Here is a 25085-nt window from a genome sequence, read left to right on the forward strand (position 1 = left end):
TCACTTGGGTCATTTGAAATTGGTCATGGTGGTAGTATTTATACCATGGAAATTGGCAAATGCTACACACCAGAGCCTACGTTTTTCTGAAAGTAGGTTTATAAACACACACTGCTTGGGTGCCTGGGTGGCTCTGTTGGTTAAGTGTCTGACTTTAGCTCAGGTCATGATCTTGTGGTTCATGAGTTCAAGTCCAGCATCGGGCTCTGTGCTGACAGCTCAGAGCCTGGATCCCACTTCGGATTCTGTGTCTCCCTCTCTCTCTGCCCCTCCCCCACTTGCACTTTGTCTCACTCTCAAAAATGAATAATAAATAAATACACACACACACACACACACACACACACACACACTGCCTGATTGCCTGATGTGATGATCCTTGGTTTAGCCAGAGTTTTCCTTTCAAATATATATGAATTACTTAAACATTTCTTTAAAATTTTTTTTTAATCTTTATTTATTTTTGAGAGACAGAGTGTGAGCAAGGGAGGAGCAGGGAGAGAGGGAGACACAGAATCCGAAGCAGGCTCCAGGCCCTGAGCTGTCAGCACAGAGCCCAACGCAGGACTGAGCCACCCAGGCGTCCCTAAAGTTTTCTTTAAAATCCCAGTTATCATCTGATTGCCTGTACTGAGTTTCCTTGGCATTTATTATTTTATTTATTTTGTTTTGTCTTTTGTTTATGTTTTAATCCAGCACATGATACTCATAAGAGTAAGAATGAACATGAGAATGAATATAACTGCCGAAGTTCTTTTTATTTATTTACTTAATTTTTAAATTTAATTTATTTGAGAAAGAGAGATTGAAAGTGCATGTGCAAATGTGAGCAGGGTGAGGGGCAGGGAGAGAGAGGAGAGAGACTCCCAAGCAGCCTTGACACTGTCATTGCAGAACCTGATGTGGGGCTCATTCCCATGAATTGTGAGATCATCACCTGAGCCGAAGTCAAGAGTCGAATGTTCAACCGACTGAGCCACCCAGGTGCCCCAGTGCCACTGTTCTTACGGATGCAGTAATAAACTACTTCTTCAGTAAATACCTGAACTCTTCCTTTACTTTCAGGGCACAGGTTTGTTCCCTGCCATCCATACCTTCTAGGTCATTTGGTACCTACTACCCAATCTAAACTGATTCAAATTTTGCCCGTGAATAGTATTACAAAGGACAGAAAGAATTAGAAATAAAATGTCCCATTACTGAGTTGACACTCATGGTCTGGGATTCTCAAAGTTAACAGACTAAGTAAAATAATTACTTCTGCTTTAGAACCTATGTCTTATGAGGCGGAATGAGGGAAGCCAATCTCTCGTGTGCCTGAGACTCAGACCTGAATAAGAAAGAGTGAAAGCTTATACACTTCAATCATATGGTGCTGCTTTTGTATTTTCTGTAGTTAGGTCAGTTTTTTAAAGAACTTTTGCTCTACAAATTCTATGACTTAAAAGTATTAAATGTCTTTTTTATATTCAAAAATGGTCAGGAGAGTTGTTTTGAGGTGTATCTTTAAGAATAATTTAAACAAAAAGGGAAATAAATTAGCTTCAAAGATGATTGCAAGTGACTCACTGTTAACTATAAGCTGATCAACAGATGTAACATTAAATACTTGAAATCCAAAAACCACTTCTGAAATCATCTGTTTAACTTCTCACTACTTATATATATATAAACAAAGTATAGTTGATGTACCATGTTATATTTGTTTCAAGTGTACAACATAGAGATTTGAAAATTCTGTACATTACTCAGTGCTCAGCACAATAAATGTTGTCATCATGTCACTAGACATTATTACAATATTACCGATTATATTTCCTGTGCTGCACTTTTCATCTCTACAACTTATTTATTTTATAACTGAAAGTCTGTACCTCGTAATCTCCTTTACCTATTTTGTCCATCCCTTATACCTTCCTCACTACCAACCATGTTTGTTCTCTGTATTTATGAGTCCATTTCTATTTTTTGTTTGTTCATTTATTTTGTACTTTAGATTCCACATATAAGCAAAATCATATGGTATTTCTCATTCTCTGTTTGAATTATTTCACTTAGCATAGTATCTTCTAGGTCCATCCATGCTGTGCCATGTTGTTGCAAATGCAAAAATCTCATTTTTTAAGCTTTTTAAAAAAATGTTTATTTTTGAGAGAGACACAGAGTGAGAGCAGGTGAGCGGCAGAGAGAGAGGGAGACACAGAATCCGAAGCAGGTCTAAGCTTGGAGCTGTCAGCACAGAGCCCAATGTGGGGCTTGAACTCACGAACTGTGAGATCATGACCTGAGCCGAAGTTGATGCTTAACCCACTGAGCCACCCAGGCACCCTGATCACATTAATTTTTTTATGGTTGAGTAATTTCCCAGTGTGTGTGTGTGTGTGTGTGTGTGTGTGTGTGTGTGTGTGTGTGTTTAGCATAAGCAGTAATCTCTAGGACATCAGCTTTAGCAACATATTTGTAGATAAAACAAAAGCAAAAATATACTATTGGGACTACACCAAAATAAAAAGCTTTTGCACAGTGAAGGAACTATCAATAAAAGAAAAAGGCAACCTAATAAATGGGAAAAGATCATTTACAAATGATATATCTGATAAGGAGTTCATATCCAAAATATATAAAGAACTTAATACAACTCAACACCAAAAAACCAAATAATTTGATTAAAAAATGGGCAGAGGACCTAAATAGACTTTTGTAAAGATGACATACAGATACCCAACAGGCACATGAAAAAAATGCTCATCAGCACTAATCATCAGGGAATGCAAATCAAAACCACAATGAGATATCACCTTGCACTAATCAGAATGCTGGTACCAAAAAGATAGTAAGTAACAAGTGTTGGAAAGAAATGTGGAGAAAAGAGAAGCCTAGTGTATTGTTGGTGGGAATGTAAATTGGCAAAACCACCATAGGAAACAGTATAGAGGTTCCTCAAAATATTAAAAATAGAAGTACTATATGATCCAGTAATCCCACTACTGGGTATTTCCCCTCCAAAAAAACACTAATTCACAAAGATATATGCACCCCTATGTTTATTACAGCATTATTTGCAATCAGGGAGATGTGGAAGAAACCTGTGTCCATGGATAGATTAATGGATACAAAATATTTTAATATAATATAATCACAAGTAACCACACTAATACATTTGAATCTTATACCTGTTTTCCAGGACAACAGGTCTTGGAAGAGATTTGTGTCAGAAACCAGATATCAGTAATGAGAAAAGTTAGTGGCAAAAGGCAAGACTTCTAGACACAGAAGCTTTACTCTAGGAGAGTAGGAATCCCAGCAAGAAAAACAGAAAGTAGACAAAGAAGGGCTGAAATGAGAGGAAAAAAACCTTAGATTATCCAAGGATTGGATGTTTGAGAAAAGAGATTTAATCCAGCTGTTTCCTTACGCTCAGAGCTTTCATTCAAAGCTTGGTGTCTTGTGACCATAAATGGGTGAAAGATGAACGGACACAGAACACCCATCTGTCACATCATCCTATTTCCTTCATAGCACCAATCACTAGGTGAAATTAGGTTGATTGCTTATTCATGTTCTTGAAATCTCTCCCTCCCATCAGTCCTGCCTAAAGTTATATACCCCATGAAGACTCTGGCCTTATCTGGCATGTTTATTGTCTGATAGCAATAACCAGAGGAGGTACTCAATAAATATTTCTAATTATTAATGAAACTGAAGATGTGCATGAACTGTGAGGAGATACCACTACTTCCCAATACTTAATCTTAGTCCAATATCCTTCCCTTTCACCCAAAAATACTGATTATGTTGTTTAAAAATGAACTTACTACACTTATGAGGATTTCAATTACCTTAGGAAAAAAAAGAATTGTATATCAACACAAATGATATAAGAATTATTTCTACCTGAAAACCCATAGAAACTGACGGTATTTTAGTTTTTATTTTTCTCATGAAAAGTAGAATTTAATTAGGCTTAAACTTCTGATCTTAATTCACAAGCTTACCCTTAGGAACAAAAGCTTCTTAAAAGTATTAAATTAATGAATTCTTTGTCACCATCCTTGATGGTATCAATCTAAGGGCCCCATTTTTCCACTGTGAAAGTAAAATGTCAGTAAAAATGATCACTTTTAAATTTTTGAATGAGGATGGAACCATAGGTAAAGACAATATGGTGACATATTGTAAGCCAATCAGGGGACATTAGCTGTGCCACATGTTCAATGCCCCTTGAAACTTTATCCTATTGCTGCTACCAGCTTCTTTTCAGAGTGGCTTGATATGAAATGGTGAAATGAGAAGTTTATTTTTGGAAATTCAGCTCCCCATTAGTCTCTCTGCTATGTATGCCTAACCCTTCTGAGTTGGAAAAAAAACACACACACAAAAAACCCCCACAACCTCTTATGGTGATACTTCACACAGAGTCATTTTCATTTTCTAAAAGTGAATGGTATGGAACCATCTGTACACTCTCATTCAAGTCCCTGGTGTATCTTACGATTTTCTCCTCTTCTTATTCTTTAATAAATTCTATAACAAGTGAAAGCAAGAGTGAAAGATGGGGATTATTGGCAGAAGTTATGTGAAACTCTAGAAGGAATACAATTAAACCCAGATTGAACTTCCTAAGTCAGGATACGTTTCTTTATTAATATCTTCTCTAGAAATGAAAATACTGGAAATGGTAAACACAATTTAAATAGAGATCATTTTTCTCAATCAGTCCAATTTTTCTGTTTACCTAATGGCCTAAGGATGTTATCCTTTTCCAGACCCCAGAGGTTTCTACCCACCAAACAAGAATATAAAATACATAAAAGCAAAAAAAAAAAGGGGGGGGCAAATAGCTTGGGAATAGCTGGAAGGAGAGTCTCCTCATTACTTGACTTTCATTTTAAGTGCCTCTGATTCAATGGCTAAAATATAGCTGTCTTTTTTCAATATCTCTTTATACTGAGTACAGTGACTATACATTCCAGATTTTCCTGACATTGTTGAATTTGTATAATTTTATGATTTTTAATAAATAAAACATATATAATATAATGTCTTAAATGTAATTTACTTTCAATGTATGTAAAATAGTTACATGAATTATTTACAAATCAGACTAAATTTTTTGTCAGGATATAGCAACTAGGTATTTGTTTAAAATTATATTTTGGAATGAAGTTTTCTTTATCACCAGTGTGCCTGGTGATATCAAAGCATGAAGCTATTCCTCTATGACATATAATTTATTGAAATATCAATTAACATTTATATTCCTGGTATTTTCCCCCTTATACCTCAGTTTAATCAGGGAGAGAACTTTTGTAATTCCTTGCCTCTACAATGTTGGCTGGACAGAAAGCAGAAACTACCTGGAGTCAAAGGTATTTGTTATCCATTGTAAACTGATAAGAAGAGAAACTACACTTGATCTTAGCCAAAAGGCCGAAAAGCAATGTTTTTGTTATCCATTGTAAAATTTTAACTCAAGCTAGTATCTCTGAAGGGAAGAAGTTGCTGGAAAGCTTCTAAGGAAAATGAGAAAGAGTGAGAGGGGTAGAGATGCTTATCAGGCTCTGTGAGAAGGAAAGAATTTCATACCACTCCATTGCAGTGCCTGGAGAAGGTGGCCACATCCCAGATATGGTCTCATGGCTGATGTGGAAGATTGGGTCATAGGCCCAAGGCTCACTCTTTGTCCAAAAATATTCTATGAATGACACCAAAGTAACATATATCACCACAGAGCTGGGATATTGAGCATCCCAGCAGTAGGCTGATAACCAGTGACTAGAAAAGGCTCCTGATTACTATGGCTGAATAAGGTCCTGTAACCTCACTGCAATTCAAGGGAAGGGATGCACTAAGAATGACTAAGGTAGAATTTCTAGCTACACTTAGGAGAAAGAGTCAACTCCAAATTATCTTGACTTCTAGAAAACAAGGAAATGACATATCTTTTCTACACCTGATTTGTAGGAGGTCCATGTGCAGTATTTATAAATATATTTGTTACATGATTAAAAGTAATTTCATACAGGGGTGCATGGGTGGCTCAGTCTATTTAGTGACTAACTCTTGATTTCGGCTCAGGTCATGACCTCATGGTTCGTGAGTTAGAACCCTGAATTGGGCTCTGCACTGACAGTACGGAGCCTGTTTGGATTCTCTTTCTCCCTCTCTCTTTGCCCCTCCTGCTCTCCCGTTCTCTCTCTCTCTCTCTCTCAAAATAAATAAATGAACTTAAAAAAATAATAAAGTAATTTCATACATGTTATTCATGGCAGAAAGAGAAGGAGAAAAGGTGGAGGAGTGAAATGAATCTTTTGTATGCTATAACATGAGTATTTCCATGGCCATCTCAAACTCTGGATCTGTTTTCTCTGACACCTTCATGCTTCCTTAAGGCTTCTCTGGGATGGCACTCCATGGAAATCCACCTGACAATAGTCTATGCTTCTAAGGGTTTTGCCTTTGTTTCTGACACACTTGTAAAGCCCACATTTACACTTAGTGGCTTTTCTACCACTTATTCTTAGGGCAGGCATTGGTTAATTTAATAAATTAATAAGCAACCAGTTAATTTAATAAATTAATCCACGCTAATGAAATGAGAAGCATGCCTGAGAAGGCTACTTTTACATAAGCACTCTTCCTCCCATCTTTCTTAAGCCCATTCTACCAGAGCACACTTTTAACAGTTATCTTCTAAATATCATAAAAATACTGTATAAAAACCACAATAAAGCCTTTTCTTTGTTCTACATCCAAAAGGAGTTATTCTAATTGTAGGAATTTTAGTCCACATAAAAAAAAAACATATAAAATAACAAACTGCTGGAAAAATAAGTATTCAAGGTCACACAGGACCTTGTAATAACCTTTAAGTTGTATGATTAAGTGATTGTGTTTAGATCCGTTCTTCATTATGGAAATAATTTAGCTCCTCTGATATCTTTAAACAAAATATATCCATTTTAATTTCTTTTATATTGTAGCTAATATGGAGAGCAAAATTCAGAATAGAAAGAACTTAATAAAAGCAGCCAGGAATGTGTAAGCAAATCAATCTGGTCTGTCTCAGATTAGGTGAACAGAAGCAGATGTTTTAATAGTAGGAATAGTAAATATTTTCTATTTGCACCTTAGTTTTCTAAACAACTTAAGGAAACTTATTGTTTCTGTCTGAAATATCTAAATAATAGCTGAATTAAAAGAGACATAACTTGTAAAAGAACCTCATGTTTGATATGTAACTAACTAGTTAATGACATGTCGATCGTCCATTTGGTCAGAAAGAATTAAATTTCATGGGAATGGTTTGATGTAGCAGATTTAAAAAAATATTTTAAGAATCTGTCTTCTTACCCTCACTTCATTTATTCTACAGCTTCTACCTTGAAGTTCTCTCTTTTCTTCATCATTCACTTACTAGCCCATTAAAATATGTTACCCAATGTGTGTTCTTCACCGTTATTACAATGAATTATGTATTATATTATATATTAGGGCTCACTGCATTTTACTGCCACCTTGATGGCTACTCACACCTCCTCCCATAATACCTCACAAACACTGAATTATATTAATGCTCTTAAAGAAAACTATTCTCTGTAAAAAATACATTAAAATGAGTTTGAAAAAAGGATACATGTTTTTCTTTATGTTTATAACATCACACTAACTTTTGTTAATTTCCATCTGCTGAGATTGCATTAAAAATAATATGTTAGGATCTAAATGTTGTTGGAAAAGTTCTGTAGGACTCTACAGATTATTATAAAGATATATCATCACCTTGGTTATATAACAGAATGTCACCAACCTAAAAAAATGAGGATTATAAACAGAATGACATTTGTATATCCCATCTACCTTGCGCTTTTTACCTCTCATATGTGATATGTTCAAATCAGGGACAGGACTTTTTAGTGAGAACCCATATACAAATACAGTAAAGTGGCCAGCTTAAGATATTAAAAATGCCAGTTTGTTTTATGAGGTTATAAATATGTCCTATCATGTCTTTACATTTTATGACCTCTATTTTATTCCTTGGTAGGTTCACATATGACATATCCAATTATTCATGTCAAAAATTTAAAACTACCAGCATTTCAATAAAGAAGCACAGCTATTATTTTTTTTTCCTATACTCTACCTTTAGATCTTAAACAAAATCTGGACTTTATGTGAGGAATCATGGCTTTCCTATTAAACATATCTTTCTTAAAAAATGATATACAAATTTATGGAGTCAGTATTTTTTTCATTTAAAGTTGGATGTCCTCTGCTTTTTGGCTTGGTCCTGAACCTGGACTCAATATGGACTCTACCATATTCAGAATAGAAATTGGGACAGAATGCAGTATAGGCTCTAGGGAAATGCCATTAAAATTATGCTTTAGGGTGTTTAGTTTTGAATGTCTATTTTTCTTAAGAACAACCGCAATCAACAAATTATTTATACTTATGCAAATGACACATTCACAATAATCTTATTAAAATTACTTATGGCTACTCCACTAAATTATATAAATAAGGCAATATCTTCTGCACCATGTGATTGGGCCATTGACCTTGGTGCTTCCTCTTCATAAGAGTGAGTCAGAAAAGGCTGATTCACATCAGGCAGTCACTTCCTCACAAATTGCAAAAAATAAATAAATACGCCTTCTATCCATTCTGTCCTTTGGGTGTTAGCAGCAGCTGTTACCTGCAGGGTGTCGTCCTCTGTTAGCTGTCTCTTAGTTTCATGCTGAGCACACTCTTCTGTTTAAATGAGGCAGTGAAGCAGCTCAAACTCTGCTTGCTTCAAGCCAACATGATCTGCTTGTGCTTGTGCCTGTCACTTCTTAGCTCATTATGTTGCTGTTAGTTTTGCTTGAAGTATTTTGTTCATCCTTTGGGTATGGCTACCCTTCTTCAGATAGCCACATAATTGTTTTCTCATTCAGGTGCTATCCATTTTCATTACATGACTGGTCAGCACTGCTGAAAGTTGATAAGGATGACTTATATGCCTATTAGACATCTGTATTCTAAGGCCAACTTTAATGCAACTTTGTTTTATCATTTATACGCAGCATCATTTATACACTACATAAATATCAGTTGATGCATATAAGTGTGTCAATTATTCCCAACAAATCTTGATTTCAGGATTAGACAATTAACACTTTGATGTTCAGCTGAATAACTATGAAATTTGTGAACCTACTAGTTGGTATTAGTCTGCTTAATTACATCATATCGTAATTGTTGATTGTATGAGATCTAGTGATTCCTTCAAAAAACAAACATAGTTAAAGCTCTGTCTACTATATTGAAATAAAATTAAAGACAATAATAATTAAAAAAATAATATATTGGGCTAACAGTGAAGGAAAAAAGAAATAGAAAGTAATTTGTAATAAAATAATGTGTTTTAAAAATAATGCAGGGGCGTCTGGGTGGCTCAGTCGGTTAAGCGGCCGACTTTGGCTCAGGTCATGATCTCGTGGTCCGTGAGTTCGAGCCCCGTGTCAGGCTCTGTGCTGACAGCTCAGAGTCTGGAGCCTGTTTCAGATTCTGTGTCTCCCTCTCTCTGACCCTCCCCGTTCATGCTCTGTCTCTCTCTGTCTCAAAAATAAATAGACGTTAAAAAAAAATTAAAATAAATAAATAAATAAATAAATAAATAAATAAATAAATAAATAAAAATAAAAATAATGCACAGGCCCAACTACATTAGGAGACATAATGATGGAGCCAGAAGCTCACACCTATGTATAGAACTACCATGGTAGTCACTGATATAAAAGCAAATTGGTAAATTGCACCATCTAGGAGACTCACGTTCTAGTGGTCTTGCTCCCACTAAAGAAATTCTGTGCAATGGTAAACAACTCTTGGTAAAGTTCTGATACAAATTTGGCTAAATATTCCCTTGACTTACAAAGTAGTTGCATTCCTAAAAAACAGTATGTACTAAAAACTTTGTAATTGATGTTTTGTGTTTATTTTCAATGTGGAGTTGGATTTATAGCTAAAAATAAAATGTAAAAAGGATATTAACAGTTTTTTTTTTCCTTTCAGCTTCATCAATATACATAGAGACATTGGGAAGTCATGTGGTACACAAAGATTGTTTTCATTGTGCAGGACTGTCTTACTCAGCAAGATGTATGGCAAGCCTGTCTCCACCACTTCATGCCAACTGTGCCCATGAATAAATGAAACAAGAAAAAGCACTCTGAAGTATCAAAATATTCATTTAGGAATGGTACTGTCCACCACCTCAGTGAACCACTGACTTAATGATTACATTGACTTTACCATTTATTCTTACTGCTCAATGCCTTGCTCAGAAACTTTAAAACCTATCCATAGAAGTTCCAGGAAAGCCTATGTTACATTTATTATTGCTCTCCTTTAAATCACTCTAAAATATAAACTGTTGCAGTTGGGCATGTGATTCATGACTATCCCAGGTCCAGAAGTTGGAGTGTTGAGAGTAGAAATTGGCAAAGCAGCATGAGACAAGTGAGGAGAATCAGGAGGACCAAGATGTGGGAAATATATGGAGTCAAATGAAGAAATGATATATGAGGATGCCAAACCAGAGGGGGGAGCAGGGGAATTTAGAGAAAGAAGCTGGGAAAACCCTCCATCTGCTTCTATCCTTCCTTACAAGGTACTAGAGTTTTCTTGTTTCCATCATTCAAAGTTCCTCATAAAAAGTTCCATCATAAAAAAGTTCCTCATGTGACAAAATTATACAGCTATTTAAAAAATTCCATACAGAGTATCTTTTTGAGTGACTTGTCAGAGAAATTATGTATGGACAGACTGCAAAAAAGTGATTAACCTCTCAGCCTTTAACATGGTGTTTCCCCGCAGTTAACTCTAGTATTCTGGCTAAAGGAAATTTATCACCTATATTCAAATAAAGTAATATTCAAATATAAATATAAATCACATTTATAGGTATATTATTTTTATATAATTTGCAATTTGGGACCATATATATTTCTAATTACTCTTAAGGCAAGAGATAAAGATAGGAAAAGGTAAAAGGGAAGGTACTCAGTTTAGATCAGACATTTTTCTAGTAAACAAAAAGATCACACCATGTAAAATCCTTTTTTTAAATAAGGCAAAAAAAGTAACTCATTAATCATGGGAGTCAACGAAAAAATATATAAAATAAATGGTTCTTCTAACATTCAAGGTATTTTTATTTGTTGACACTATACATTGCTTATAGGACTGTTTAATAACACTTTAAACTGTTGGACTTGGGTTATGAACCAATTCTGCCATTTATATGACTTATAGACAAATCATATACACCATACATGTATGTATAATCAGTATAAAATGAAAAAAAAAGTCTGAAAGCAATTTGAAAATTGTGAAGGCTGGCTACATATTAATCAATATAATTAATACCCATTATCTATCAAGGTGGTAGGAGCTTGATTACTCTCTTCAAGAATAATTTTTGCAATCAGTCACATCTGACTTGGACATAGTAGTCCAGATATGACTCTTTTTGTTGGATCAACTAGGAAGAGGTGAGAATTAGTTGGGTCATGTGGAGTAGGTATTTCCATCATGAGTATGCTTAAATGAATTTCTTAAATTGGAACTTTAAAAACAAGAGATTAAACAAAAATTGAAACCATCATGATAAATACACCACGTGATAAAGCAAATGTTGATATAATGCAATTGGCATGTGCTTTTGTTTCCTGAAGACTGGGCTTAATATAGGTCTTATGTTCTGTATGGTGGCCTGGAGGGGATATAGAGAAAAGGGTGAGGAGAGGCAAATAAACATTAAAGAAATATCTCTTGGGAAATGAGAAAACAAAAGGAGGGAGACTATGTCCTCAGTTTCCCCAGGCCCAGTCTGCAGAGATGGGCCCACTGAACAAGCACTGACTGGGGAATCATTCTTACTGTCCCAGTAGTATCAGCCCATGATAGAACCTAGAACCATCCCTGTGCCTCGTATGAATTTGGATGCAGCATTCAAACCCATGCAATTGTTGGCATGTTAGCTACATAGCTTTGCCCTGGCTATCTCAAAACCTGTAATAATAGGACACTCTCCTCTCATTTTACAGAATTGAATTATTTGCCTATATTAACAAAATTTTATTCCTGGGAATTGGATAGGAATTGCATTAAAACTGTAAATTTGTGAACAATTTATACTTTATTATACTGAGTCGTCCAAACTATGAACATGGTCTGTCTCTCAATTACTGAGGTTGTCTTGGATTTTTTTTTTTTTTTTTTGTATTTTGTAGTTTTCAACATACAGATTCTGCACATGTTTGTTTTTTTGTTTTTTTGTTTGATTTATACCTAGGTATTTCCATTTTTGGAGACATTGTATTTTTTTATATTTTGGTATAATTTTACATTGTTAGGATATAGAAATAAGATTGTTTTTGCATGTTGACCTTGTATTCTGCAACCTAATTGTACTTTATCCCATAAAGTTTGATATTTTGTGCTTTATCCAATTATATTACTTCTAATTTTCCTGTGATTTCTTCTTTGACCTTTGAGTTATTTGAAATGTGGTCTGTAATTTCAAAATATTTGGACATATTTCAGATATTTTTCTGTTATTGATTTCCTTCTAATTCAGTTTTATACAGGAAACATGCTTTGTATGGTTTAAATCATTGAAAATTTATTGATCCTGTCTTATGGCTCAACATGCAGTCTATCTTGGTGATGCTTCATGTATACTTAAAAAGAATGTGTATTCTGCTGTTTTGGGGTAGAATGTCTATAAATCTCAGGAAAATTTTCTTGTTAGTGTTGTTCAAGCTTTCTATACCTTTACTGATTTAATGTGTATTTGTTTTATCAAGTACTCATAGCAATTATTTGTATGGATGACTTTATATTGTATAAAAGGGTTTGAACACCCCTTTGAAACAGCTTAGGAACTTATCCCACTAAATATATATTTGTTTCTTACAGTACAATCATCTCAACTCCCTAGGTTTATGATCCCTTCCTTCTCCCATGTCAGTCAGTTACTTCTTGGCAGTGTGACATATATGTATTTAAGATAGAACATTTCCCCTCACCCTGGAAAGTTTTTAATAATCTTCTCAAATTAGTTATAGTTCTTCTGTTATGGCATTTAGCACAATATTTCTTGATTACATACTGTTGTTAACACCATTTATTATAATTTAAAGACTTTGTGGTTAAAGAACGTGCAAATCTTTTTTAAAACATGTACAGAACTCAGTATTATCCCTCTTCACAGTGTCAAATATATGCTTAACTGAGACATTAAATATAGGCCAAGTAGGAAAAACCAGAATTGTCCAGAATTATGATCCTAGACTCAGGCAAAAGAAGGAGAGCTAAAGGTGGGAATATGAACAGGGGTATGTTAGTCTAGAGTGAGTATTTAGAGAACTCAATCCATAAATATGAGGCACAATTTAACTTGATTTATCAAATATGTTTGTTTTAAGGTTAACTTGATTTTATCAGAATATTAGTCTAAGACTGAAAGCATAGGTAGCATGGACCACTAAACAAGGTACTGGATCCAAAATTCAGCCTGCTTATCTCCTACATGTTTAGCCCCTGAGGTCCCAATATCTATCCAATTCGTTTGAGGATGAGGTAGGAAGACAGTGAATGTGGCAGAGAGGTTTCAGAGTTCAGAGCTAGGTGAAAAGGAGTCTGAATATCAAGCTGCAATGCCTAGCATATGGTAGCAGTTTAGACTACACTGAATGAATGATGAATGAATATAATGAATGACCAATTAAGGCTATCATGACCTTGAACAGATGAAATTTAGGTGTTCTATTTCCTCCCACTGGGATTCCCATACAAAATAAGTATGCTCAGATCTCAGAATCAATTTAAAAAAAATACTTTATAAAGTTTAGTTTTATTCCTCTTTTATCATAAAGTAAACTTAAAAAATTTTGGTACTTTCTTAGATTTTTTTTTGTGATACCTAGGGGCAGAAAAAATGACTAGAAAGTATCTTTATTTAACTGGCAATATTAAAGAAAACAAATGCTTAACTATGTTTTATTAAACTGCTATAGTTATATACGTAGTCTAAATTATTTTTCCCCAATTTCTCAAGTTGTAATATGGCACAGTTTAAAACCTGTTGTATCGCCTAGGAAATATGAAATTTTGAGCATTTCTTAAATTTAAGGATAATATGAAAATAGATGTTTAGGGAAATTTTTTTCCCAAACAGTGTGACATGTCTCTCACATAGATATTTCTGTCTTTTAAGTATTCTAACAAATGATTTTGTTTCTTTTGTAACCACTCTAGTATTTCATAGGTTTGAAGTTAAGGCACTTTATAAGGTTTTGATTTAATCATTTACCTAACATATATCATACATTCTCCCATGGATTTCAGTGTACCTCTAAGCTTAGGTGTAAACACATTATAAGATATAGTCTTTTTAAATCATTATATTTAAATGTATGTCAAATAGGGAGGAGGAGCTAAGATGGCCAAGTACTAGGAGGACCCCAAGCTTGCCTCATCCCTTGAACAAAGCTAAATAAATATCAAATAATTCTGAATACCCAAGAAATAAAGCTGAGGATGGACAGAACAAACTGCACAACTAGAGGAAAGAAGAAGTCACATCATGGAAGGTAGGAGGTGTGGAGATGTGGTTTGGGGGAGGAACGAATTGCAGGTGCTCTAAAGGGGAAGGAGCCCTGGTTGTAAAGAGTGTTGTGAGAGAGAGAGAGAAAGAGAGAGAGAGAGAAGTGCACAGAAGTGCTTTCCTTGTGTACAGGTGATTGCACAAGGAAAACACTTCCCCACAGCCATTGACTGGAAGACAAGAAGGGCTGATTTTCATGAGTTTTGCAACCAGCATGGCTCAAATACTGGAGTTTTAGAGGTCCATGGCATAACTGGTATGGAGACCCGAGGGCACTGTGGTGCTTCTGTAGAAAAAGCAGGCAAGTAGTCCAGGACAGAGGATCACTTGGGACTCCATGGGAAAGATGGGAGAGACAGTTCCCCCTTTTTGGAGCACATGTGAGAAAGGTGGCATTGCCTCCCTGAGACAAAGGAACAGGCTGGTACCATTTCCCTCTCCAACTCTTCAGCAAATAGCATTAGCTGCCTAAGCTACTTAACCAAGCTCTGCTTCCCTGTGCTCTGCTGGTACTACTTTTCTCTGGCAAGTGTGCCTAAAAACCAGCACAGCAGGCCTCTCCCCAGAAGACCAGCACAAAGTCCCATACACACCATGTCCACTGACCACAGAGTTATGCAAAGCTTCAATTCTATTGGAAGTAGCATCAGGTCTTTTTTAGCAAGTAGAATAGAGCATACCTAGTTGAAACTCACCACACTCTGGCCAAGGTCCAAATATTCCCACTGCAGGCAAGGAGAAATTCTGCGGAGGAGTGACCTGAGGGATACAGAAGCTAAAACACAGCAGCAGAGTATTTGCAGCATATACCAGAGACACTTCCCAAAGTGCCAGGCCCTGAGCAGTGTATGAACTTTTCTCCATAAAGTCAATTACTCTCAGAGGCAGGAAACATAAGTTTTCCTAACACACAGAAGAAGACAGAGACCTAGAAAAAAGATGGAGGGTTTCATCCCAACAGAAAGAACAAGAAAAGGTCATGGCCAGGGATCTAGCTGAAACATATATAAGTAATATTCCCAGTAAAGAATATAAAGCAACCACCATGAGGATACTTTTGAGAAAAGCATAAAAGATACCAAGGTGTTCCTTACTGCAGAGATAAAAGACTAATCAGGCCAAAAATGATAAACAGTAACTGAGATTTGAAATTGGCTGAATGTAATGACCACAAGGATGGAAGACACAGAAGAATAAGTGATATAGAAGATAAAATTATGGAAAATAGTGAAGTTGCAAAAAAGAGGGAAAACCTTGAATCACAAATGTAGACTTAGGGAACCGAGTAACTCCATAAAGCATAATAACATTAATATTATCCCAGAAAATCCCAGAAAAAGAAAAGAGGGAAAAGGGGGTAGAAAGTTTACTCAAGGAAATTATAGCTGAAAATTTCCCCAATCTGGGGAAGGAAACAGACATTCAAATCCAGGACACACAGAGATCTCCCATCAAAATCAACAAAAACAGGATAACACCACAACATATTGTAGTTAAATTTGAAAAATGTAGTGATAAAAAAAAATCCTAAAAGCAGCAAGACAAAAGAAGTCCCTAACTCACAAGGGAAGACCCATAAGCTATTTGCACATCTGTCCACAGAAACTTGGCAGGCCAGAAGGGAGTGGCATGACATATTCAATGTGCTGAATGGGAAAAATATGCAGACAAGAATACTTTATCCAGCAAGGCTGTCATTTGGAATAGAAGGAGAGATAAAGGCTTTCCCAGACAAAAACTAAAGGAGTCTGTGACCATAAACCAGCCCTGCAAGAAATATGAAAGGGGACTCTTTAAGTGGGAAAGACCAAAAGTGATGAAGACTAGAAAGGAACACAGAAAGTCTCCACAAACAATAATAAAACAAGTGATAAAATGGCCACTAAATTCATATCTATCAAAAATCATTCTGAATATAAATGCACTAAATGCTCCAGTCAAAAGACATAGGGTATCAGAATGGATTAAAAAAAGAATAAAACAAGTCCCATCTATCTTCTGCCTACAAGAGACTCCTTTTAGACCTAATGACACCTGCAGATCAAAAGTGAGGGGATGGTGAAATATTTACCATGCAAATGCACGTCAAAAGAAAGCCAGAGTAGCCATATTTCTATCAGACAAACTAGATTTTAAGCCAAATACAGTAAAAAAATAGATGAAGAAGGGCACCATATGATAATAAAGAGGTCAATCCAACAAGAACATCTAACAATTATAAATATTTATGCCCCCAGCTTGAAAGAACCCAAATATATAAAACAATAACAAACATAAAGGAACTCATTGATAATAATACAATAATAGTAGGGGACTTTAACACCCCACTTACAACAATGAACAGATCATCTAAGCAAAAAATCAACAAGGAAATAATGGCTTTGAATGACACCTGGACCAGATGGACTTAACAGATATATTCAGAATATTTGAACCTAAAACAGCAGAATACACATTCTTTTCAAGTGCACATGGGGTATTCTCTAGAATAGGTCACAAACTAGGTCATAAATCAGGCCTCAACAAGTACAAAAAGACTGACATATTTTGCATATTTTTCAATCACAATGCTATGAAAATTTAACGTCAACTACGAGAAAAGATTTGGAAAGTTCACAAATATATGGAGGCTAAAGAACATCCTACTAAAGAATGAATGGATAAGCCAGGAAATTAAAGAAGAAATAAAAAATATATGGAATAAATTGGAAATGAAAACACGATAATACAAAACCTTTGAGATGCAGCAAAAGCAACCAGTCATAAGAATGAAGTATACAGCAATACAGGCCTACATCAAGAGGCAAGAAAAATCTCAAATACACAACCTAACCTCACACCTAAAGGAGCTAAAAAAAAAGAAAAACTAATGAAGATGAAAGCCAGTTGAAGGGGAAAAAAATAAAGATTAGAGCAGAAGTAAATAATATAGAAACCACACACACAACAACAATAGAAGAGACCAATGAAATCAGGAGCTGATTCTTTGAAAGAATTAATAAAATTGATGAGCCTCTGGCCAGACTTATCAAAAAGAAAATAGAAAGGACCCAAATAGATAAAATCAGAGATGAGTGAGGAGAAATGACAACCAACCCCACAGAAATACAAACTAAAAAAAGAGAATATTAGGAAAAATTACATGCCAACAAATTAGGGTACCTGGAAGAAAGGAATAAGTTCCTAGAAATGTAAACTACCAAAACAGAAACAGGAAGAAGTAGAAAACATAGACTGATAACGAGCAAAGAAACTGAATCACTAATCAAAAATCTCCCAACAAACAAAAGTTCAGGACTAGATGGCTTCCCAGGGGAATTCTACCAAACATTTAAAGGACAGTTACTACCTATGCTTACAAAACTATTAGAAAAAAATAGAAATGGAAGGAAAACTTCCAAACACATTATATGAGCCGAGCATTACCCTGATTTCAAAAACAAAGACTCCACTAAAAAAAGAGAACTATAGGCCAATATCCCAGATGAACATGGATGCAAAAATGTTCAAGAAAATAGTAGCAAATTGAATCCAATAGTAGATTAAAAGAATCATACATCACAATCAAGTGGGATTTATTCCTGGGCCACAAGGGTGGTTCAATATTCACAAATAAATCAATGTGTTACACCACATTAATAAAAGAAGGGATAAGAACCATATGCACTCTCAATAGATGCAGAAAAAGCATTTGAAAAAGTAACTGCATACATTTTTGATAAAAACTCTCAACAAAGTAGGATTAGAGGGAATACACCTCAATACCATAAAGGCCATATGTGAAAGACCTACAGCTTGTATCATCCTCAAGGAAGGAAAACTGAGAGCTTTTCCTCTATGGTCAGTAAGAAGACAAAGATATTAACTCTCATCCCTACCATTTAACATAGTACCAGAAGGTTCTAGCCTTAACAATCAGAAAACAAAAAGAAACAAAAAGCACGCAATCAGCAAGGAAGAAATCAAGCTTTTACTATTTTCAGATGACATGATACTGTATATAGAACATTCCAAAGACTCCACCAAAAAATTGTTAGAACTGATACATGAATTCATTAAAGTCATAGGATACAAAATCAACGTACAGAAATCTGTTTCATTTCTATACACCAATGAATAAGCAGCAGAAATAGAAATCAAGGAATCCATCCCATTTACAATTGCAACAAAAACTGTAAGATATCTAGGAATAATCTTAAGCAAATATTGTTAAAATGCCTGTACTACCCAAAGCAATCTACACATTTAATGCAATCCCTATCAAAATACCAACAGCATTTTTCACAGAAGTAAAACAAACTATCCTAAAATTTGTATGGAGCCACAAAAGACCTCAAATAGCCAATGCAAGCTTGAAAAAGAAAACCAAAGCTGGAGGCATCACAATTCTGAACTTCAAGTTATATTACAAAGCTGTAGTCATCAAGAAAGTATGGTACTGGCACAAAAACAGACACATAGATCTATGGAACCAAACAGAAAACCCATAAATGGACCCACAACTATATGATCAATTAATGTTCAACAAATCAGGAAAGAATATCCAATGGGAAAAAGACAGTCTCTTCAACAAATGGTGTGGGAAAACTGCAACATGTATAAGAATGAAACTGGACCACTTTCTTACACCACACACAAAAATTAAATTCAAAATGGATGAAAGATCTAAATGTGAGACAGGAATCCGTCAAAATCCTAGAGAACACAGGCTGCAACCTCTTTGACTTCAGCTGTAGCAACTTCTTACTAGATACATCTCTTGAGGCAAAGGAAACAAAAACAAAAATGAACTATTGCAACCTCATCAAGATAAAAAGCTTCTGCACAGTGAAGGAAACAAGCAACAAAACTAAAAGGCAACTTATGGTATGGGAGAAGATATTTGCAAATATCATGTCTAACAAAAAGTTCTAGTATCCAAAATATATAAGGACCTTACAAAAACTCAACAGCCCAAAACCACATAACCCAGAAATGGACAGAAAGGAAAAAATGGGCAGAAGACAGGAACAGACATTTTTCCAAAGGAGACATCCAGAGGGCTAACAGATACCTAAAAAGATACTCAACATCACTCATCATCAGGGAAATACAAATCAAAACCATGATGAGATTACCATCTCACACCTGTCAGAATGGCTAAAATTGATTACATAGGACACAACAAATGTTGGCAAGGATGTGGGAAAGAGGAATTGCATTGCTGGTGGGAGTGTAAACCGGGGCAGCCACTCAGGAAAAGGATATGGAGGTGCCTTAAAAAAATACCCTATGACCCAGCAATTGCGCTACTAGCTATTTACCCACGGGATACGAAAATGCTGATTTGAAGGGGCACATGCACCCCAATGTTTATAGCACTGTTATCAACAATAGCCAAATTATGAAAAAAGCCGAAGTGCCCATCAACTGATGAATAAAGAAAACGTGGTGGTGGTGGTGTGTGTGTGTGTATATAATGTCATATAACTCAGACACCAAAATGGATGAAATCTTGCCATTTGCAATGACATGGATGGACCTACAATATATTACGCTAAGTGACATAAGTCAGTCAGAGGAAGACAACTACCATATGATTTCATTCATATGGGGAATTTAAGAAACAAAACAAATGATGATAGGGGTAAAAAAGAGAGACAGAGGCAAACCATAAAATAGACTCTTAACTATAGATAAAGTGAGAGTTGCTGGAGGGAGGTGGGTGGGGAGATGGGTTAAATGGGTGATTGGTGTTAAGGAGGGCACGTGGGATGAGCACTGGGTGTTATATGTAAATGATGAATCACTAAATCCTATAACTGAAATTAATATTACTCTGTATGTCAACTAACTGGAATTTAAATAAAAACTTGAAATTAAAAAAATAAAAAATGAAAGAATAAAAAAAAAATAAAAAGAAATAATGAGGACAAGATGACACTGTTTGGCAACAGCTCCTGAAAAATAACCCTAGGATGTGGAAATGTAACTAGCCCATATATTTCTTACATATGTTCATCAATGCTACAGAATCAACAGAAAATTATATGCTTATTTTTGGCAACTTCAATCTAAAGCAGTTCTGTGATATTTCAAGAAAGATATGTAACAACTGCATGGTTGGGGGAGAGGGAAGGGTGAAAAGCTTATCTTTTACTTTTACCATTTTATTTCTTTTGAATTCTTTAATGTGTGTATATATTATTATTCAAAAAAAATTTAAACAAAATGGTATATTAAATATATTTCTGTTGACAAATACATAACATAGAATTGAATAGTTTATTATTGAGTAAATTAGTATAAAACATGTTAGAGAAAAAATAGAACAATATAGTTCAGCTAGTACATCATTCTTTTGCATATTTCTGCTCCAGGGCTCATATTTGCTTATCTTGGAATGAATGCCTCCCTGGGTCCTGGGCAATCCCATATTCTACTCAACCTTAAAGGTTAAACTCTATCCTACCTTCTTTGTTATGTTTTTCCCTATCACCTCAGAAAAAGTAATAACCCTTTCTCTATATTCCCACAGGACTAGAAAGTCTCATTGTTTTCTCATAGCACTTACTACTTCCTGCCTTGTATTAATCTTTATAGTTTACTGACATATTGTGTACACATTTCTCTTAGTGCAGGAAGACAACTCCTTTTCTTCATTTCTCTTTACAGAAAAAGAAGTTACTAATTTGATTTATCAGCATACAAGACATTAAAAGCAGCAGATTCAATATCATCTAGGCCAACACATGTTGGAGGGTCATAGCCATGTATAGCTCAACTGTTTCCCTAAGTCCTGAGCATGATAATATGAAGATATGGACTGCCCTCAGCAGCCTCTACCATTTCCCTATCTGGCTCTCTTTTTCTTTCACATGTTAAAATTGATTACCAGAATGATTTTCTATTAATGAGAGTAACTTTCTGGTACCCTCTCCCTTTATTTCCTCTCTCTTTGCTCACACACCCTAAAGGGTTGGTTATTGTTCCAGTTTGCATCCATCAGAACTTTGCATCATCCCAACTCCTAGATTCTGTCTACATGATTTGGTGCTTTTGTGCATAACTCCACAGGGGAGCTATTTAATTTGGAGAAAGTGATTCACAATACAAAATTCAGGTTTACATAAATCTTCTAACAAAATAAATAATATACATTGTTATCAAAGCCTACTAACACTACAAAAAGCTGGGTTTATCCTTGCAAATAGGTAATCTTTGGATACAAGGATGGTTTTATAAACTACTTCAATTTTATTTTTATAAGATGATTTAATAATTTAGGTAATTATTTTCAGTAGCATCAAAAACATACTGAGAACTTACACTACTTCGTATCACAGGTTTTAATAAATCAAAGATTTTTTCAAAAATTTTCAGACACAGATTTAATTACAGAGACAGTGGACTTCAAAGCCCATTGTGTTAAACAGAAAAATACAAAACAATAACTGGTTAACATGGGTGTGAAGAACTCACTTCTTCATTTATTCATTCAATAAATGCTTTTTGAAGATCGCCAATTTTCTATACAATATTCTAAGCAGTGGGACATTCATAAACTTTTCCTTTCTTAAAACTTTCATTTGTGTGTTTATATGAATGAGATAGTAAGGAAATAAATATTTAAGATATCTTTTTTTAAGTTTATTTATTTATTTTGAGAGAAAGAGCTCGAGCAGAGGAGGGACAGAGGGAGAGACAGAGAATCCCAAGCAGATTCTGCACTGTCAGCAGAGCCCAATGTGGGTATATATGTGCACATATACATGCATGCATATACACAAATACTGCCAGGCATTTTATTCCCATGAATCATAAATGAAGTACAGTCTTGTATGCAATGCCAATTTGAAACATATTAGGAAGAGCCTCAGTAATAAGTTCTGTAATCAGAAATTAGATTTCTTAGTCAGTTGATGATATTCATGTAATTGGATTTGATAGAATAACACATCAATTATTTCAATCATATTCATTCATGCATATAATGGTATAAGTAGTATTCACTTTTCCATTGGGAATTCCAGCTAGAAGATGGAGAGAGTGTTGAATGAGTCACACCATCTCCCAGTCCTGAGGTTGGTCTCAGTTTCATTTATTCCTTCATTATATCTTCTATTTTGATGTATGCAATATGGGGAGTTTATGATAAGTTTATATTTGTTCCAATGTCATTACAATGATATTACTATGATGCCCTATGCTTAGGAATCTAAGGTAGTGTCTTTATTATTTTCTATTCTACATCATGTTTTAAACCCTGGAGAATAAAAACTAAGAATTTATCAATAAACCAAGTACAACAGTAGCAAAATGTGGCAAAAAGTGGTACTTAAAACTGTAATGAGTTATTATTACTATTTCTGTGATTACTATTGTTATTATTATTTATCATTATAAAACAAACTACCTCAAACTTTTAGTGAAGACTGAACCGGCCCATTCTAAACTTGTTACCTGATCTTCAAGGCAAAATATCGAACTTTCAAATGATCTTTAAAATGATTGATATATTTATTATTTCCAACTAATTTACCAGCCCTAAATCTGCAAAACAGGGTACCAGAGTTCTTTCTTTTAAATCATAGAAAAAGTTATAGGGTTAAGCCTTTATCAAAAATTAATTTCTTAAGTTCAAAATTTTCAATAGCACCAGCTAATACTTATTATACATTCTATGTGGCATTGTCTATAAAAAACTTAGCACTTATAGAAGACAATGTGATTTAAAATGAATGCTCAAGATTTTAAGTTTTGTTAGCAGTTGTATTTTGAACTGTAAGAATTTCAGATGACTATTTAAAAGTATAGTAACGATGAAAATTCTTAAAATATTTAAGTGTTAGATATATTTTTAAAATATATTTTTACAACTTTTCTATGACTTGCCTTTTCATAGAAAAAAATATTGCTTTCAATGAACAAAGTAACAACAAAGAATTTGTGATATTTTAAAACTCCACAAAAACTGTCATATTTTGTCTAACCATTTTGTGCTTTCATGTTGTCAAGTGTTTGAGTCAAATACTTTGTTACCTGGTAATCTCAAATGGACCACTGGATGCACATACATTCCCTGTCTTCTGTTCCTCTGTCTGCCTCTGTCTCTGTCTCTCTCTTTCACACACACACACACACACACACACACACACACACACACACACACAGACATACACACTAGATACCTTGGGGAAAGGTCTGCCTCTGTCTCTGTCTCTCTCTTTCACACACACACACACACACACACACACACACACACACACACACACAGACATACACACTAGATACCTTGGGGAAAGGTTTTGTGTGTTCTTATTTACATAATGGAAGATATATATTTTTTCAAATAGTGATTGTTATAATTCATTCTCAGAGCTAAAAAGTGCTTCAAAACTTTGTTATAAATGAGTGTAAAATACTAAAGCATCTTCCGACTTGGTTTCAATTCCTAAGAAAATAATATCATGATATCTTGACTCATTAGTAAGAATGATAAAATGGAGAATGTAATTAAGATAACTGAACAATTGACTTCTCAGAGTTATTTTGACAGAAGGAATTAGAAAGATAACTTTGCAGGATTTTTAATTGCAATAAAAATGATTGCAGAAAAATGAATCAAACATGGATACATGGCCTTTATTTGTTAAATTATTTTTTAAAAGTAATTCTTTCTTTTGCTGACTTCAAAAGATAGGCTGATAAACTTAAGTTGGTAAAAACTAAATACTAGCTAGAGCTCTAAAGACATTATAGTAATGTCAATTTGTATTTTACTAAGAATGTTTCTTATACTTTGACTATAGCATATTATTTACTAAAGTGAATATATTTAACAGTTTTGTTTATGCCTCTATTGTAAACTTCATATTTTCCTTAAAAAAGTAAAAATGTACAGCAGTTTTGAAATGTAATAAAATCATAAAATCAAATATGACTCCAAGAAAATTAATTTTTGTTAATTAGTTTACTTTTAAAATGTAAAATAACCCTTTGATTATTGAAAGCATGTGCATATGTATGTCTAGAAGGGAAATGTTGAGAACTGCTTAATTCAGACTACTACTATCAATGGCCTTGTATAATTATTATCTATAATGGAGTTGCTGTAGCTTTTATATTAACATAAAATCAATCTGTCCCTCTAATAAGGAGCTACTTAAGCAAAACATATCCACATCTACCTTTAGGTAGTGTTATTTTAATTATTTTGATTTTACTTCATTATTATCAGTTTTACACAAGTGAAATTTGTTAATTTTTCTTTAAAGAGCAACATTTTTTAAATTGCCATTTGTATTTAAAAAATAACGGCAATGATGTAACTCTATATATTGTGAGCAACTTGCTTATTGGGAACACAAATATATGGAAAACTCACTGTCTAGACTAATATTAAGAAAAATAACATAAATAAACCAAGTCTCTTTGGAAGTAA

At 34.5% G+C, this 25085-nt stretch overlaps 1 protein-coding gene and 1 pseudogene across 2 annotated transcripts in view; both read right to left on the minus strand.

Moving 5' to 3' along the window:
* The window catches only part of SPAG16 (sperm associated antigen 16), a 1004062-nt gene that overhangs the window by 399665 nt on the left and 579312 nt on the right, over positions 1-25085 (minus strand). The window lies entirely within an intron of this gene.
* LOC128772810 (U2 spliceosomal RNA) lies at positions 5349-5442 on the minus strand (annotated as a pseudogene).

The sequence above is a fragment of the Panthera pardus genome, unplaced genomic scaffold (assembly GCF_024362965.1).
Source record: "Panthera pardus isolate Hobbes unplaced genomic scaffold, ASM2436296v1 HiC_scaffold_10, whole genome shotgun sequence".
Taxonomy (NCBI): domain Eukaryota; kingdom Metazoa; phylum Chordata; class Mammalia; order Carnivora; family Felidae; genus Panthera; species Panthera pardus.